The sequence below is a fragment of the Hemitrygon akajei genome, chromosome 31, assembly GCF_048418815.1.
Source record: "Hemitrygon akajei chromosome 31, sHemAka1.3, whole genome shotgun sequence".
Lineage (NCBI taxonomy): Eukaryota > Metazoa > Chordata > Chondrichthyes > Myliobatiformes > Dasyatidae > Hemitrygon > Hemitrygon akajei.
The window spans coordinates 14,799,790-14,815,512 of NC_133154.1; the positions used below are offsets into that span (position 1 = coordinate 14,799,790).

General features: G+C 38.8%; 1 protein-coding gene across 1 annotated transcript in view; it reads right to left on the reverse strand.

Annotated features, from left to right (window-relative positions):
• LOC140718998 (ankyrin repeat and fibronectin type-III domain-containing protein 1-like) overlaps nucleotides 1-15,723 on the reverse strand; it is a 207,932-nt gene that overhangs the window by 60,622 nt on the left and 131,587 nt on the right. The window lies entirely within an intron of this gene.

Below are 15,723 nucleotides of genomic sequence, written 5' to 3' on the forward strand. Positions count from 1 at the left end.
ATGTATGGTAAAACTTCTAAATTTCTAGATGAAACCCAACTTTGCAGTATAGTCAATAGTGAGGAGCTCCAAAATAGATAATTAAGTGGCAGATAAATTTTAACACTGAAATGACCAAATGATACAGTTCTAAAAATGTGCGATGACATAAGTACCAGGGTATATTTGTGCATGATTCTTTGAAAGTGCCAAGAAGTGATGAGACATAGTTAGAAAAGCAGATGGTACCTTGGGGTTTCTAAATAGATGCATGAAGCTTAAATAGATGCTTAGAGATTATGTTGAATGCTTATGAACCACAGGTTGTACCATGATTGGAATATTGTATCTAAATATGGTCACCAATTGCTACACTACCCTGTCCTCTGTATCTGATTTCCAAACTATTGTGAATATTACCTGCTAATAACAAAGACAAAAAGTACTTAACCTAGTTGATAAAGGTACTGGATGTCATTCCTTACTGTTTGTTTTTTCAGGCATGGAATTATGTCTTCCCTGTATCTGCATTTGAGTCCCATTTGTGAGTCCAAGCAGGGATTTCATATGAAATAGTGTGTGAGCATTTGATTACCAAGTTAAATTGATATTGGGTGCTTGGGCAGACTAAGGTAATAATTGTGTACCTTGTTGAAAAATAACTCTCCCTCCCTATCATTGATTTTAGGTCTTCACTCTCCGTAACTCCTTCTCGGTGGATCTAAGGATTGGGAATCTCAAATACAAGGTCAGACTGTAGAAACTAGGGTCACTTTCCTTGCTGTAAAGAGGCTTTAGAGGGGATTTCATAGAGCTGCAAAAGATCACAACGGTTTATGATGGTGGACAGAGTGACACTATTTCCTTTAGACTGTAGTTTAAAGATTAGGGAACACAGTTTGGAAGTGATGGGCAAAAGTGCAGGGAGAATGTGAAGAAAAATTTCTTAATGCGAAGAGTGATAATGGCCTGGATCTCACTGCTTAAGAGTTATGGCAATAGAATGATTCAGGATATTCAAAAGGGAACTGAATAGGGACTTAAGGGAAATAATTTGCAAGGCAAGGGAAAATAGTGGGATAGTGGGATTGCTCAGCCAAGAGCTGACAGCCTTCAGTGATCCAGGCTCGATCCCAGCTTGATCCAAACCTCAGGTGCTGCTTGAGTGGTATTTGAACATTTCATTTGGTATTTGAATATTTCCCTGTGACTATGTGGAGTTAAGACGATGATGAAATAATCATGACCTCCAACAACTGATAATCGACTACAACACTGGCTTCACTGATGCTCCCTTTTTCTACTCATCACTCCACTATCCTCTTTGCATTTTAAGATGAACTCTTCTCACTTTTCCCAATTATGTGAAAGGGTTTTTGATCTAAAATGATTACAAGGAAAAATCCCTGCACTTGTTTAACAAATTCCTTAGAACTTTAAGAGCCACATTTAGAAATATCATCCACAGATGGGTGTAAAATTCATCAATATTGCAGTGTGGTGCCACCTTGTATATTGAGATGTTCTCCATTTCTCTTTCCACAGACATTATCTGACCTTTTGAGAGTTCCCTGCCTCCATTTTCTGCTTTTATATTAAACTATTGCTTGACCAAACCATGGTATAATTTTACCAGTTTAGATACCAGTTCCCTATGCCTATTAGGAACATTTTGTTACAGCAACAAGAGTGGGGGCAAACATTGTTGTTTTAAATCCATTATCCAATTGATTTTGGTTGGTCTGCTTTTATTCTGATTTTGATTTAATGTTTTGATCTGAATAGATTGCCAGGACATTTCAAAGGACAATCAAGAGTAAACATATTATTGTGAGCATAGGGAAGTATACAGGTTCAGAAGTTTTCCTTTATTAAAACATGTTAGTGAATAAGATGTTTTTTTTACAATCTAGCAGTTACGTGCTCATCATTAGAGTCATAGAGCAATACAATAGAGATATAGGCCCTTCAACCCAGTCAGTCCATGCTGACCTCGGTGCCCACTTAGCTAGTCCCAATTTCCTGGGTTCAGCCCATATCCTTCTAAGTCTCACCCTTCCATGTACCTATCCAAGTGCTTCTTAAATGATACCACTGTACCTGCGTCACCACTTTTGTAGTTCTTTCCATGTACTTGCCACCTTCTGTGTGAAAAAAACTGCCCTTTAGGTCTCTTTTAAATGCTTCCCCTCTCACCCTAAATCCATGTCCTCTAATTTTAGTTGCCCTTATCCTGGGGAAAATAGTTTTAATCATCCACCTTACAATTTTAAACATTTCTATAAGAGATTCCTATATTCCAAAGAATAAAGACCTAGCCTGGCAAACCTCTGTAATGGGATGTTATGTTGAAGTTGTACAAGACATTGATGAAGCCTAATTTGGAGCATCATGGTCACCTATCCACAGGAAAGATATAAACAAGGTTGAAAGAGTGCAGAGCAACACACCTAAAATGCTGGAGGAACTCAGCAAGCCAGGCAGCATCTACGTATGGAAAAAAGTACTGTCAATATTTCAGGCCGAAACCCTTCTGCAGGACTGGAGAAAAAAAGCTGAGGCGTAAATTTAAAAGGGGGGTGGTGGGAAGAGAACCAGCAGGTGATAGGTGAAACATGGAAGAGGAGGGATGAAGTAAAAAGCTGGGTAGTTGATTGGTGAGATGAAGTGAGAGAAGGAATAGGGGATGAGAAATGGAGAAGGGGGGCAGGTTTGGAGGTCATTACTAGATGTTTGAGAAATCGATGTTCATGCCATCAGGTTGGAGGCTACCCAAATGGAACATAAGGTGTTATTCCTTCAACCTAAGTGTGGCCTCATCATGACAGTGGAGGAGGCCATGAACGGACATATCAGAATGGAAATGGGAAGTGGAATTAAAATGGGTGGCCACTGGGAGATCCCACTCGCTTTGGCTGATGGAGCGTAGGTGCTCGGCAAAGTGGTCTTCCACTCTATGTCGGGTCTCACCAATGTACAGGAGGCCACACTGGGAGCACCAAACACAGTTAATGACCCCAACAGACTTACAGGTGAAGTGTCGCCTCACCTGGAAGGACTGTTTAGGACCCTGGATGGTAGTGAGGTAGGAGGTGTAGGGGCAGGTGTAGCACTTGTTCTGCCTACAAAGATAAGTGCCAGGAGGGAGATCAGTGGGAGGGACGAATAGACAAGGGAGTCACGTAAGGAGTGATCCCTGCAGAATGCAGAAAGGTCGGGGGGGGGGAAGGGTGAGATGTATTGGTGGTAGGATTCCGTTGGAGGTGGCGGAGGTTTCGGCGAATTATGTGCTGGATGCAAAGGCTGGTGGGGTGGTAGCCTCCCACCTGATGATATGAACATCGATTTCTTCAACTTCCAATAATGGCCCCCAACTCCACCCACCCCCATCCCCTTTTCCCTCTCTCACCTCATCTCACCAATCAACTTTTCAGCTCTTTACTTCTTCCCTCCCATTCCAGGTTTCACCTCTTACCTGACGCTTCTCTCTCCCCTCCCCCACCTTTTAAATCTACTCCTCAGCTTTTTTTCTCCAGTCCTGCCTAAGAGTTTTGGCCCGAAATTTCGACTGTACTCTTTTCCGTAAATGCTGCCTGGCCTGCTGAGTTCCTCCAGCATTTTGTGTGTTTTGCTTGAATTTTCAGCATCTGCAGATTTTCTCTTGTTTGTGAAAGAATGCAGAGAACATTTACAAAGATGTTGCTGGGTCTGGAGGACCTGAGTTACAAGGAAAGATTGAATAGGTTAGGACTGCATTCTTTAGAATGTAGAAGATTGAGAGGAGATTTGATAGAGGTATACAAAATTATGAGGGATATAGATAAGGTAAATGCAAGCAGTCTTTTTCCACTGAGGTTGGATGGGACTGCAACCAGAGGTCATGGCTTAAGGGTGAAAGGTGAGAAGTTTAAGGGAACATGAGGGGAAACTTCTTCACTAAGAGGGTTGTGAGGGTGTGGAATAAGCTGCCAGAACAAGTGGTCCATACGAGCTTGATTTCAATGTTTAAGGCAAGTTTGGATAGGTACATGGAGAGTAGGGACATGGAGGAAGATGGTCCCGAAGCAGGTCATTGGAAGTAGGCAGTTTAAGTGGTTTCGGCATGGAGTAAATTGGCTGAAGGGCCTGTTTCTCTGCTGTTCTTCTCTATGAGCATGAAGATTTGTACGACCAGATTTGGGAACAGCTTCTTTCCAACTGTGATAAGACTGCTGAACAGATCCTGACCCAGATCTGGGCCGTACCTTCCAAATATCCGGACCTGACTTGCACTACCTTACTTGCCCTTTTCTATTTTCTAATTATGATTCATAATTTAAATTTTTATTATATTTACTTCGATTTGTACTTCAGGGAGCGCAAAACGCAGAATCAAATATCGTTGTGATGATTGTACGCTCTAGTATCAATTGTTTGGTGACAATAAAGTAAAGTATGATTTCTCCTTCAAGTTTAGGAAACGTCCCTATAAATGAAGAATTTTTAAAAGGGATGTTGCTTGCACTCTTTTTAGTTTAACTATATCTTTCTTACAACAGGGTGACTAAATTATAACACCAAAGGTAGCCTCACCAACAACTTTTACAACTGCATTACAATGTCCCATCTCCGACACTCAGTGCCCAGACAGACGAAAGCCAATGTGCTAAACATCTTTTTCACCATTACTGAGATTACTTTGTTAAAACATTTAAATTAATTAATTCATTGAATATAATTATTTCTGATGCCATGTTGGAAGCTAGAATCACATCTCTGGATCCAGGCCCATGGACTACCAGTTCAGTAATGTAATTAGCATGCAAGAATTTCTAAACGCATGTTTCTCTTCGCTGAAACAGTGAGCAACTTGCTATTTGTATCCAGCGCTGAGTCACTTCCCATTAATGACATTTGCAGGCTTTGTCCTTTTATGTCTACACTCGCTGTCAGTGCTACTCCAGAAGTATATAGTACTTTAATCTTTGGTTTTTGACTTAGCTGCCGTGCAGAATTAGCCATGACTAGAGTTGCTGACGTGCAAGTCACTGTTGAGATATATATCAGCTCTGCATTAATACTGAACTTCTTTCACTAAACAGGTAATTCTACCACGGCTAACCAGAATATTTACATAAATATTACTCATTCTTCTGTTGTCACAAATAACAGGTTCAGAACCATATGTATGCATCAGTACACACAAATAACCAAGTGAAAGTATTTTTCCTATGCAAAACCACCCTTAATATTTGTACATAAACTGAACACCCTATTTTACCTTTCATCTGATGCATTCTTGTGCAATTGAGATGATTACAAGGGCAAGTTAATATAAAAAATCCAATTTTAACCTGGGATTATTATTCTATGAGCCACATAATTAAATCAGTTAACTAAAATAGTTTATTGTTAACAGGGCAGTTCAGTATGTGAAGAAAATACCTGTATAGGTCAAAAGCACAAGCTCAAGAAATGCTAATGAAAGTTGAAGGCATTAATCTCCTCTTGTTCAATGTTGTGATATTGGGAAACAAAGCAGCAAGGTCCCTCAAGGAGCAGAGAGCTAAACAACCCGACATTTAGAATTTGTAAATGCACTCTAGAACACCAGGGACAATTCAGAAACAAAAGTGCTGGAAACATCAATAAGTAGGTTACATCAGATGCTAACTGCTTCCAACATTTTAGATTTAATTTCAGATTTCTAGCATCTTCATTTTTTTACATTTTTCAGTTGCCAATGAAAGTTCCTCCTCTTGATTAAGTAAGTTACTCCTTAGTATTTTAAGTGCCACATTTGGAAGTACCATCCAAAATATGGGTATTACATTTCTTCAGTATTGTAGTGTGATGCTGCCATATCTTTTATGCTGAATTCTCTGAATCCACAAATGAGAGGGCAAACACTGAGTGATACCATTGCTGCTGAGAAGAGTTAAGGAAAACATCAACATTCATTAGTTGGACAACAGAATATTGACTGAACAGAGGGAATGGTGTGCTATCAGAAATACTCATTTCTCCTTTCTCTCCCTAACTCTCTCCAACCTGAAAATAGCTTATTTTCTCATTTTTCCAGTTCTGGTGAAGGATCTGCAACCTGAAATGCCAACTTCGTTTGCCCACAGATGCCATCTGATCTGATAAGTGTTTTACTGGAGAGTTTTAGCATCTGCATTTTTATGAAATGGTGCATAATGGTCAGTGGTACATTAGCAATTCAATTTGACAGAATTTCCTACATTTTGTTAAACAATACTTTGTAGCTGTCAACTCCCACTGTGTTTTGTGGAGGTGTAGATAGAAGTAATTACTTTTAATGAGTACCTGAGCTGTGTGTCCTGCTCTCAGACACAGACTGCCCTCATAGATATTAGACAACACAGAGAGATTATGTAACAACCAACTGAAACTTGGTCACTGTATGATACATGAATTACATAAGAAAACAGATGCAGGAATAGGCCACAGCCCCTCAAACTCGCCTCACCTTTCAATATAATCATGCTGATCTGCCCAGGGCTTCACTTCTATTGTGCCATAGCCCTTAGTTTCCTTGCTATTCAAAAATGTATCTGCTTCCTTCTTAAATATCCCCAATGATTTAGCTTCCACAATCATCTGTGAAAGGAAGTTCTTTTTGCCTCCAATCTTGTAACTATCCCCCCTTGTTTGAGACTCCCCTACCAGTGGAAACATTTCAAAGTCCATCCTGTCATGTCCCCTCAGGATTTTATTTGTTCCAATAAAATACACTCTTTCTATTAAACTCCAAAGATTACAGATCTAATATTGTGATAATCCTTTCATCCAGTGAATCTCTTTTGGACTTCCTTCAATGCCAGCATTGGAGAAAATACAAAAGAGGATTAAAACTTTGGATGGTACTCCAGCTGTGGCCTAGTGGCCTAACCTGTATTCTGTACAACTGTTCCAATATTTTCATATTTCTAAACACCAACTCTTCTGCAGTACAAGCCTGTATGCTTTCCACCATAAATTGTCTTGAAGCATTTTACGGAAGTGTCTAACAAACAAAGTTAACACCAAATATATCAAGACAGATGACCAATAACTTGTCCAAAGAAGCAATTTACAAGAATGGGGAGAAGGAAAGGTTTAGGAAATTAATTCCAAAGTTATGGCCTGTGAAACTGATGGTGATATTATCAATAGTGGAGTACCTAATATCAGAACAGCAAGAGTTGGGAAATGCATTAGTGCAGATTATGCCAGAGTTTTGCAGATACAGAATTACAGACTGGTTACAACATGGAAGCAAACCATTCAGTCCATCAAGTCTGTACTAATTCTAAATAAAAATAATCTAATCAGTCTGAGGCCTCTCTATAGTTAACCAAAGCGTTTCCTTTGAGGTACTGTTCCAATTCCCTTTTGAATATTGCAAATGAGTTTTACACCCCTTACAGAGAACTCCAAATCCTAAGCATTCATAAATCATAAGAAATTTTACTTCATGCCACATATGGTACAGTTGCCAATCACTTTTATTTGTGATCATTTTCTCATTGGGGATAGTTTCTTCAAGGTTTTAACTAACTCTATCAGATCCTCTCATAACCTCCTCTATTTCCAATGGGATCAAAACCAACCTTTCTCCAATCTATCCATACAACTTAAGTTCTTCATCACTGGAATCTTTATAGTAAATTCTTTCTGCCAGTTTCTCCAAAACATTTGCAGAAACTGGACACATTGGTCTGGCTATGGCTGAACCAGAGTTAGTTATAAAAGTTAGTCAGAACAACCTTGCTCTTACTCTAAAAGCCCAGGATCCAATATGCTTTTTAACTCATCCTCTCAATCTATTCTACAACTTTCAACAAACTATATATTGCTTTCTACCTTGTATTGCCTCTTCTCATTATTACTATCAAAATTTAACACTTTCTATTACTCCTAATTGAATTTCATCCGCTACTTCTCCATCCACTTCAATTACCCAAAGTGGTGATATATCCATATATCCTGATACTTCACCTTCATCAAAGCTTAGCATTCAGGATCTCAACTATTCTCCTCAACAAATCCTCCTGTGTTGAGAGTCCAGCAGCATCTTTTTCCTTTGCAGTAAAACCTCAGCCATGCCTTCTGCCTCCAGGACTACATTTTGATCTTGGTCATTGAACTGTTTTACATATCCTCCAAACCTTTTCCTGTTGGTAATCCTATTAATAGATTTAGATTCCTTTGCACATTTTCTGGTAATTTCAATGACAGTAATAAGAAATTTGAAACCATGGAAGGAAATTTCTTTATTGAAATGTTGAATATGTGTTAAAGTTGGTCAGCACCCATTGGGAGATGGAGCTAATCAGTTGCTCCTTAAACAGTAGCAATGTTATTTGTCTCAGCAAAACGAGATAGTGGCAAGTTCTACATTCTAATTAATCTCTGACTAAACAACTTTCTTCAAATACTTGGTGATTACATTATCTTTATAGATGATCAGATATCATTACATTGCTGTTTGTGGAAGTTGTTGTACATTTCCTGCATTATAACAGTGACTACATGCTGCTCATTAGTGTTCCACTCTCTCCAATACAGATTACTTCCATGAAACATTAATCAACTCTGACATCTCTTTGTGTGAAGAAAATTCTCCTCATTTCAGTATTAAATCAGCTCACCCTTATTCTGATTCTCTAACCTTGATACTGAACTGTCACAATATTGTAAGTTCCTCTCATTCTTCTAAACTGTAGAGAATAGGAAGTAATCAGAGATCAAGTAGCAACAGCTAGGATAAAGGGTTAGGTTTGAAGAAGCACCTTAAGCTAGAACTCATAGGGAGGTAGAGAAGATTAGGGAAAGAATTCCAAAGGTTAGGGCATAGGCAAATAAAGACAAGGTCGAGGTTTAAATACTAATTGGACAGAAGTTTGGGAACTGGAAGAGCACATTGATTGGAAGATCATATATACATTCCTTCTGTCAGTAAACATGTAAAAATGTTTATTCAAACCATTATCAACCACAATTCCTAACACCACAGTTACTTGATTACATAGGTGATTGTTGGGTTGGTTTTCTGCATGGCACTAATTGACAATTCACTCGGAAGGAAACTTTGCTTCCGAGCTTCAGAGCTTGTTTCACTGTTGAGGTTAGCAGCTGGTGATCTGGACTAATTCTGTGCCTTGAGCAGCTATGACAGTCAGAATTTGGTGCTATGGCATAACAGGACATTTATATCAGTTTGATAGATTTAAGAACAAATAAATCCAGACCCAGGTTTACATGATATGGGCTGCACAATGATGTATCTCAGAGAGCTGCTGTCTCACAACACAGGCATCCTGACCTCTGGTGCCTACTGTGTGCAGTTTATATGCCCTCCCTGTGACAATGTGGGTTTCTTCTGAGTGCTCTGGTTTCTTCCCACATCCAAAAGACTGTAAAAGTGCTGTAAATTACTCCTAGTGTGTAGGTGAGTGATAGCATTTAGAGGGAGTTGAGTGGAACGTGAGAAAAACAGAATGGGATTAGTGTAAATGGGTGCTTCAGCAGAGATTCTATGTGCGGCTGGGCCTGTTTTCATGCAGTGTGACTCCACGGTATACAGTACAGTGCACATGCAGACCATTTGCCCATTTGATTTTTTCATATTTATGCTCTGGTTCATACAAGTGTCCTTACTCATTACTTCATCCAGCTTCACTTTAATCAGATCATTAAATAAAATGGAGAATTTTACAGTAAAAAATATTGCAAGTGCTACAAATCTGAGATTAAAAAAATGATTGCTGGAAGAACTCAGCAAATCAAGCAGTATCCATGGGAAAGAAAAAGATTCATCCTAGAGAATCAAGGGCCTTCTATTAGAACAGGAGAAGTGAGAAGTCATGTCTTTTTTAAGTTACAGAGAGGGAACGGTGGTGACAATGAGTGCCTCAATATGTAGACCATATAGAAAGTAATGCATTGTTTGAAAACAAGCAGTCAGAACCTCGTGATATAGAAACAAATTTAACAAATTGAAACAGAAAATTACCCCCACATCTGTCAAAATAGAGGTTTTTCTAAAAATATTGTCAGCATCAGGTCCTGGGGTTTGAGATGTAGCTGGTTGGACAATATAGTGTTTTTCACTGGTGCAGCAGTGTAGGAGGCCAAAAACTGAGAGGCCAGAGCATGATTCAAGAAGAGAATTAAAGTGATTAATTCAGAAAACTGGAATCTCAGTGTTGCCACTGTGGACAGATTAGAGGTGTTCTACAAAACAATCTTCATTTAGTGTCCCCCATTTGTAGAGGAAATCACATTGTGAGCATTGAAAGCAGTGCACCAGACTAGAAGAAGTGTATGTTTTTGCTGTTTTATGTTTAAGTGCAGTTTGGGATAAAAATAATACGATCATAAGGTACAGGAGCATAATTAGGCCGTTCTGTTCAAAGAGTCTGTTCCGCCAATCCATCATGGCTGATTTATTATCCCTCTCAACACCATTCTCCTGCCTTTTCCCTGTAACCTTTGACATCCTGACTAATCAATAACCTATCAACCTCCTCTTTAAATATTCCCAATGACTTGGCCTCCACAGCTGTCTGTGGCAATGAATTCCACTGATCCACCACCTTCTGACTAAAGAAATTCCTCCTCATTCCATCCTAAAGGGACATCTTTGTATACTGAGGCTATGCCCTCCCAACAAAGATTCCCTTAGTGTAGGAAACATTCTCTCCACATCCATGAAGCAATAGATGTCATGACCAACAAAGCAGTTCTGGAACTCAGTTTTGGACTTGAACAAAATAGATAACAAATGAAATACTGTGTCCAATTCTCTCAACACACTTTAGGAAGGTCCTATGGAGGGTGCAGAGAAAAAAATGCTAGAATGGTATAGACAGGAGAAGTAATTAGCAGATGGAACATAGTGAGGAAAAACATAAAATCCTCCACTTTGACGGAAAAAAAAGATATAATTTTTAAGTGATTAGGTGAGGGTTTGAAAGGTGTTGGTGTTCAGAGGGACCAGGATATCCTTGCACATGAATCACCTTAGATATAGAAAACAGTTAGGAAGCCAAATGTATGATAGTTTTTACTGCAAGAGCTAATTACATATGGCAGATCTTACCTGAAATATTGTATGCAAACATTATCCCTTTACATAAGAAAGTATGTATCTGCAATATTCGGAGTACATGCATTGGGGGTGTCTCGAAGTCTTGTGTCAGTAGTTAGAAGAACTCACCACCTCAGGTGCTATCCACCTGCCTGCCTGTCTCCATCAATCATCTTCTAGGGAAGGGTTTGCGATTCCCTCAAGGACCTCAATAGCCAACTCAGAACCCACTAAACCTGACCAAAAAGAAGGCATCCTGGAACGGGGAGCTGCCAAAGAAGAAGATTATGATCTGGAACTCTTACTAGGGTGCTGGAAAGAAAACCAAATGGTGTAATAAACACAAGAGAGAATAATTCACAGGGTTATGGAGAAAGAGCAGGGTAACGGGACTGATAGGATTGTTCTGCTAGGAGGTGGTGTAGCTCAACAATAATAACAAAAATGATTTCTTATAGGTTCCTGCATAAAAATAATCTGATCAGTATGTTTTGGAATTCCCTTCTCTGTATCTCAGCTGGCTGCTCCATGAGCTGCCTCGGCTCTCAGCTCTGGAAAGTCCGCATCACCATTAAATTCCTGCTACTCATTTAATTTTCTTGAAGCTCATGATCAACTGTCTTAGCATCTCTTTCTGTTGAAAACTGCTCTCAGGAAGCAGATGGGACATTTTACAACGTTAAAGGTATTGTATAAAACAAAATAAAAACACACTTGGAAGTTGATGCAGTATTGGTGAAGAGAGGAGGTGTGGCAGACCAAAATCAGTTCCATGAGAGGTCACAGACTTAAACTATTAATTCCTGTTATATATTTGCAGCTTTATTGTATTAGGTCCCCATCTTACCCAGTACTTTGCTTTTGCTGTTTACAACACTATTGCTACTTTTTAATATTCATTGACAGTGCGTTGGTATCACTGGAAAAAAAAAACAATATTTATTTCTGGCCATTAAATGCCCGTGAACTGTTGTACCATTTCAGAAACAACTTTATTGATGCAGGTCTGGTATCCAGTACAGTTCAACCTGTGCCTCCAAGGTCATCTTACATAAAAACAATTGACTTTGACCCACTAATGGGGCCAGGGCTTCTTTGTGCTGTGTATTCTTGACCATTCTGTTCACTGACCACATGACACTGTTGTATGATTAACCTTTAACTAACATCCCTAATTTATCTATAAAACATGGTACTGAATTAACATTGCTGTTAAACTATCCTAAACCACATCTCTATCTCAAATCACTAACATTTCTAAAGTACATTCTTAAATTCTTTACACACTCTTGCTCTTCTCACACGCTTGCTTGTTTACAGTGACCTTGGCTGCTTTGTGGCACGCTGGAATACATATATGGCCTACAAAGTGCTTCTGTTGAACAGCAGCCTAGCCCTGTTAATATTGTTAATATGACTACAGTAGGGAAATCTAGCAATATCATGGTAGGTAATGAAGTGGTAACTTTCTTGGTTTCAAGGTTAACAATGGAAATCATTGAATGGCAAATTAGAGCCCTTTTTGCCATGAAATTATTTTTTCATATGAAGTGATCATGAAATCAAATTTCAATAATCCAGCACTCCCAGGATTAGCAGATTTTTTGGTCTTTTGGATCTAACTTGTTAATACCCAAACCCACCTTGTTTGATCCTCTTCAACAATATACATTTTCCAGTGAACCTGGTAAGTTTAAAGAAAACAGAAATATACAAGTGCTCTGAATAACAGACCTAACTGTAAATCTTTATATTCCAGACCTTTGGCATCTTGACCACCAGCTACAGTTCTGACCCACAGTCTGGACCCTGGTTCCAGATACACTCCAGACTCTGGATCCAGCTACATCCCTGCTTGTACTCTGGACTCCTGCCTCATAATCTGGACCAAAGAGCTAGATGCCAGACATTACAATTTCTGAATGATCTGATGCTAGATTATCAAAATTTTACTGCAGTTGGTGTGGTGAATTTTCCACAACTTTTCCTGCTATTTTTAATAGCTGTTTCCATTTAGAAAAATACAACTTTATAGCTTGCTGTGTCCATCAACAATTCTGAGTCAGTTCAGACAGCTGACATTGGCAGGCTATGTCTCTGCATGTTCACACATGCTCTTGGTGCCACTCTAGAATAAACTAATGCATTCAGCTCCACTTATAAACTCCTTTGTTGTGGTTGGTCCATGTGTATATTTAGCCTAAATTAGAGAACAGCCAGAGGAGATACAAATCAGCTCAAGAGTAATAGTCAGAAGTAAATTGCTTTTTGGTAACTGCACCACAGTTGACAAGTATTTTATTATAAATATTAATCCTTCTTCTGTTGTTGTGCTGTAGCAGATCATTTCCAGAAGTTATATAAATCTACAATCAGTGGCCACTTCATTAGGTACACCTGCTCATTAATGCAAATATTGTGGCAGCAACTCAGTGAATAAAAGCTTGAAGACATGACAAGGGGTTCAGATGCCGTCCATACCAAATATCAGAATAGGGAAGAAATGTTATCTAAGTGACTTTGACTGTGGAATGATTATTGGCACCAGGTGGTGTGACTGGAGTATCTCAGAAACTGCTAATCTCCTGGGATTTTCACACAAAACAGTCTCTAGAGTTTCCAGAGAATGGTGTGAAAAACACAAAAAAAATCCAGTGAGTGGCAGTTATATGGGTGAAAATGCCTTGTTGAAGAGAAAAGTCAGAGGAGAATAGCTAGAATGGTTCAAACTGACAGAACAACAACAGTAACTCAAATGACCAAACGTTACAACAGTGGTTGTAGAAGAGCATCTCTTAATGCAGTGGATAGGCTACAGCAGCAGAAGACCACAAACAGATAGAAATACACCCAGTGGCTATTATATTAGGTACTCCTGTACCTAATAAAGCGGCCATTGAGTGTATATGCACAGAAATCCAAATGAAACCATGTTTTGTCACTGAAAAATCACCCAATGGAAATACAGTGAATTCTACAGAATTTCAGGCCTTTGTTTCTCACAAGCTTCCCTAAGTACTTTACAACCAGAGGTCCAGTTAAGCAAGCCCTGTGTGGGGAAATGCAGCAGCCTGTTTTCATAGGGCAGTAAATGTTTCCAGGATACTTGGAATAATTCTCAGATCTTTTCCCACCAGACAATGGTAGTTTTGTTTCCATTTGTAAAACCATACATCTGACAATGCAGCAACTCCTCAGTTATAAGAATACTACTGTTAATCTGGATATTGTGCTGAGATCATGAGATTAAGAATTAATTCTCTCAACATAATGACTGAGGCTACAGGGAAATAACAGATTGTATCTAATGCTCAGAAGGAGAGATCCAGTACTCCCATTTCTGGTTCATGAGTTCAAGTTCCACTCCAGAGAATTGTGCAGAGAACTAGCATGCAAATGCAATGCAGTTCTGGGGAATGCTGTGTTATCTAAAGTGCCTTATTTGGGTGAGTTGTTAAATTTGGACACCAAAGTGGCAATTGAAGATCATCTAGCAATACTTTGAACTTTATGTCATGACCAATACCTTGCTAAACATCACCAAAGTCAAATCTTTGAAGTGTACAGTGCCTCTAGCTCAATTAATAATCCTCTGGATCTATTGTTTGTATGGGAGCATGCAGCTGAATACTGTTTTTTAACAGTCATTTTTGTCATAATAGTCTGGCCTCTTCTGAAACTTCAGTAGAAACTCTTTACAGAGATTTTCCTCTTGTTTGTCAAAGGAGAAATCTCAGCAGGCCCTCTCACTGTGCTTACAAACTCAAGGTACAGAAGCCTGAAGCTATCCTACTGTTCAAAAAAAAAATCACAGACAGACCCATAACTAAATTAAGAAAGTTCTTCCTGTAATGATGAAAAAATTGTGCTGTTTGATGGAAACTAGGCTAAACATAGATTACAGTGAAATTACAGCTATTGCTGCACCTCTTAGCTTTCAACCCTGAAACCTTTTGTCAACACTTTTGAGAGCAATACAAGTGGCAGGAAGAAAAATGCAATGCCTGGTTCTGTCTAGAGTGTGGTTTGCAACAAACGCAGTTTCTAAATTGCTCACGGAAAATTTTTTTCATGAACTTTGTTTCACCTAAAACTAGGCTACTTAAAGGGCAAACACACGGACTTCTGATAGAACTAATTATGAGTATTTTAATGCTTCTCTATATATGGATTAACATAATTCTTTCATTAATTTGTGTGAGATTAATGCCAGGATAGGAAAGTACATAAGTTGTTTTTTTACAAAGGTGGTGATGTGTTTTTGCTACATAGTTTGCATGAAATTTAAAATATCTAATTGAAATACATTTTTCATAATTCTTTGTTGCCTGTAATGTGGTCTTTCTCTGAGCAGCTACATTTTCTTCTTTAATATCCTTAAGTAACTGATTTGCATATATTATGCCTTACCCAGTTCATGTTCATTGGTGAACCTTGGATAGCCAATGCTGGTAAATCCTTTAGCCAGTGCAGAATTGCTGCCATACTTTCAAGGGGATACAGAATCTACTGGGCTTGATTTTCTTGGAACAGAGGAGGTTACGGGGGTATCTAATAGATTTACATAAAATTATGAAAGACACAGATAGAATGGATAGTAAAGAATGTTTACCCATAGCAAAAGTGTCATATTCTTCTTGGGGTATATGTGGACACAGACATAACAT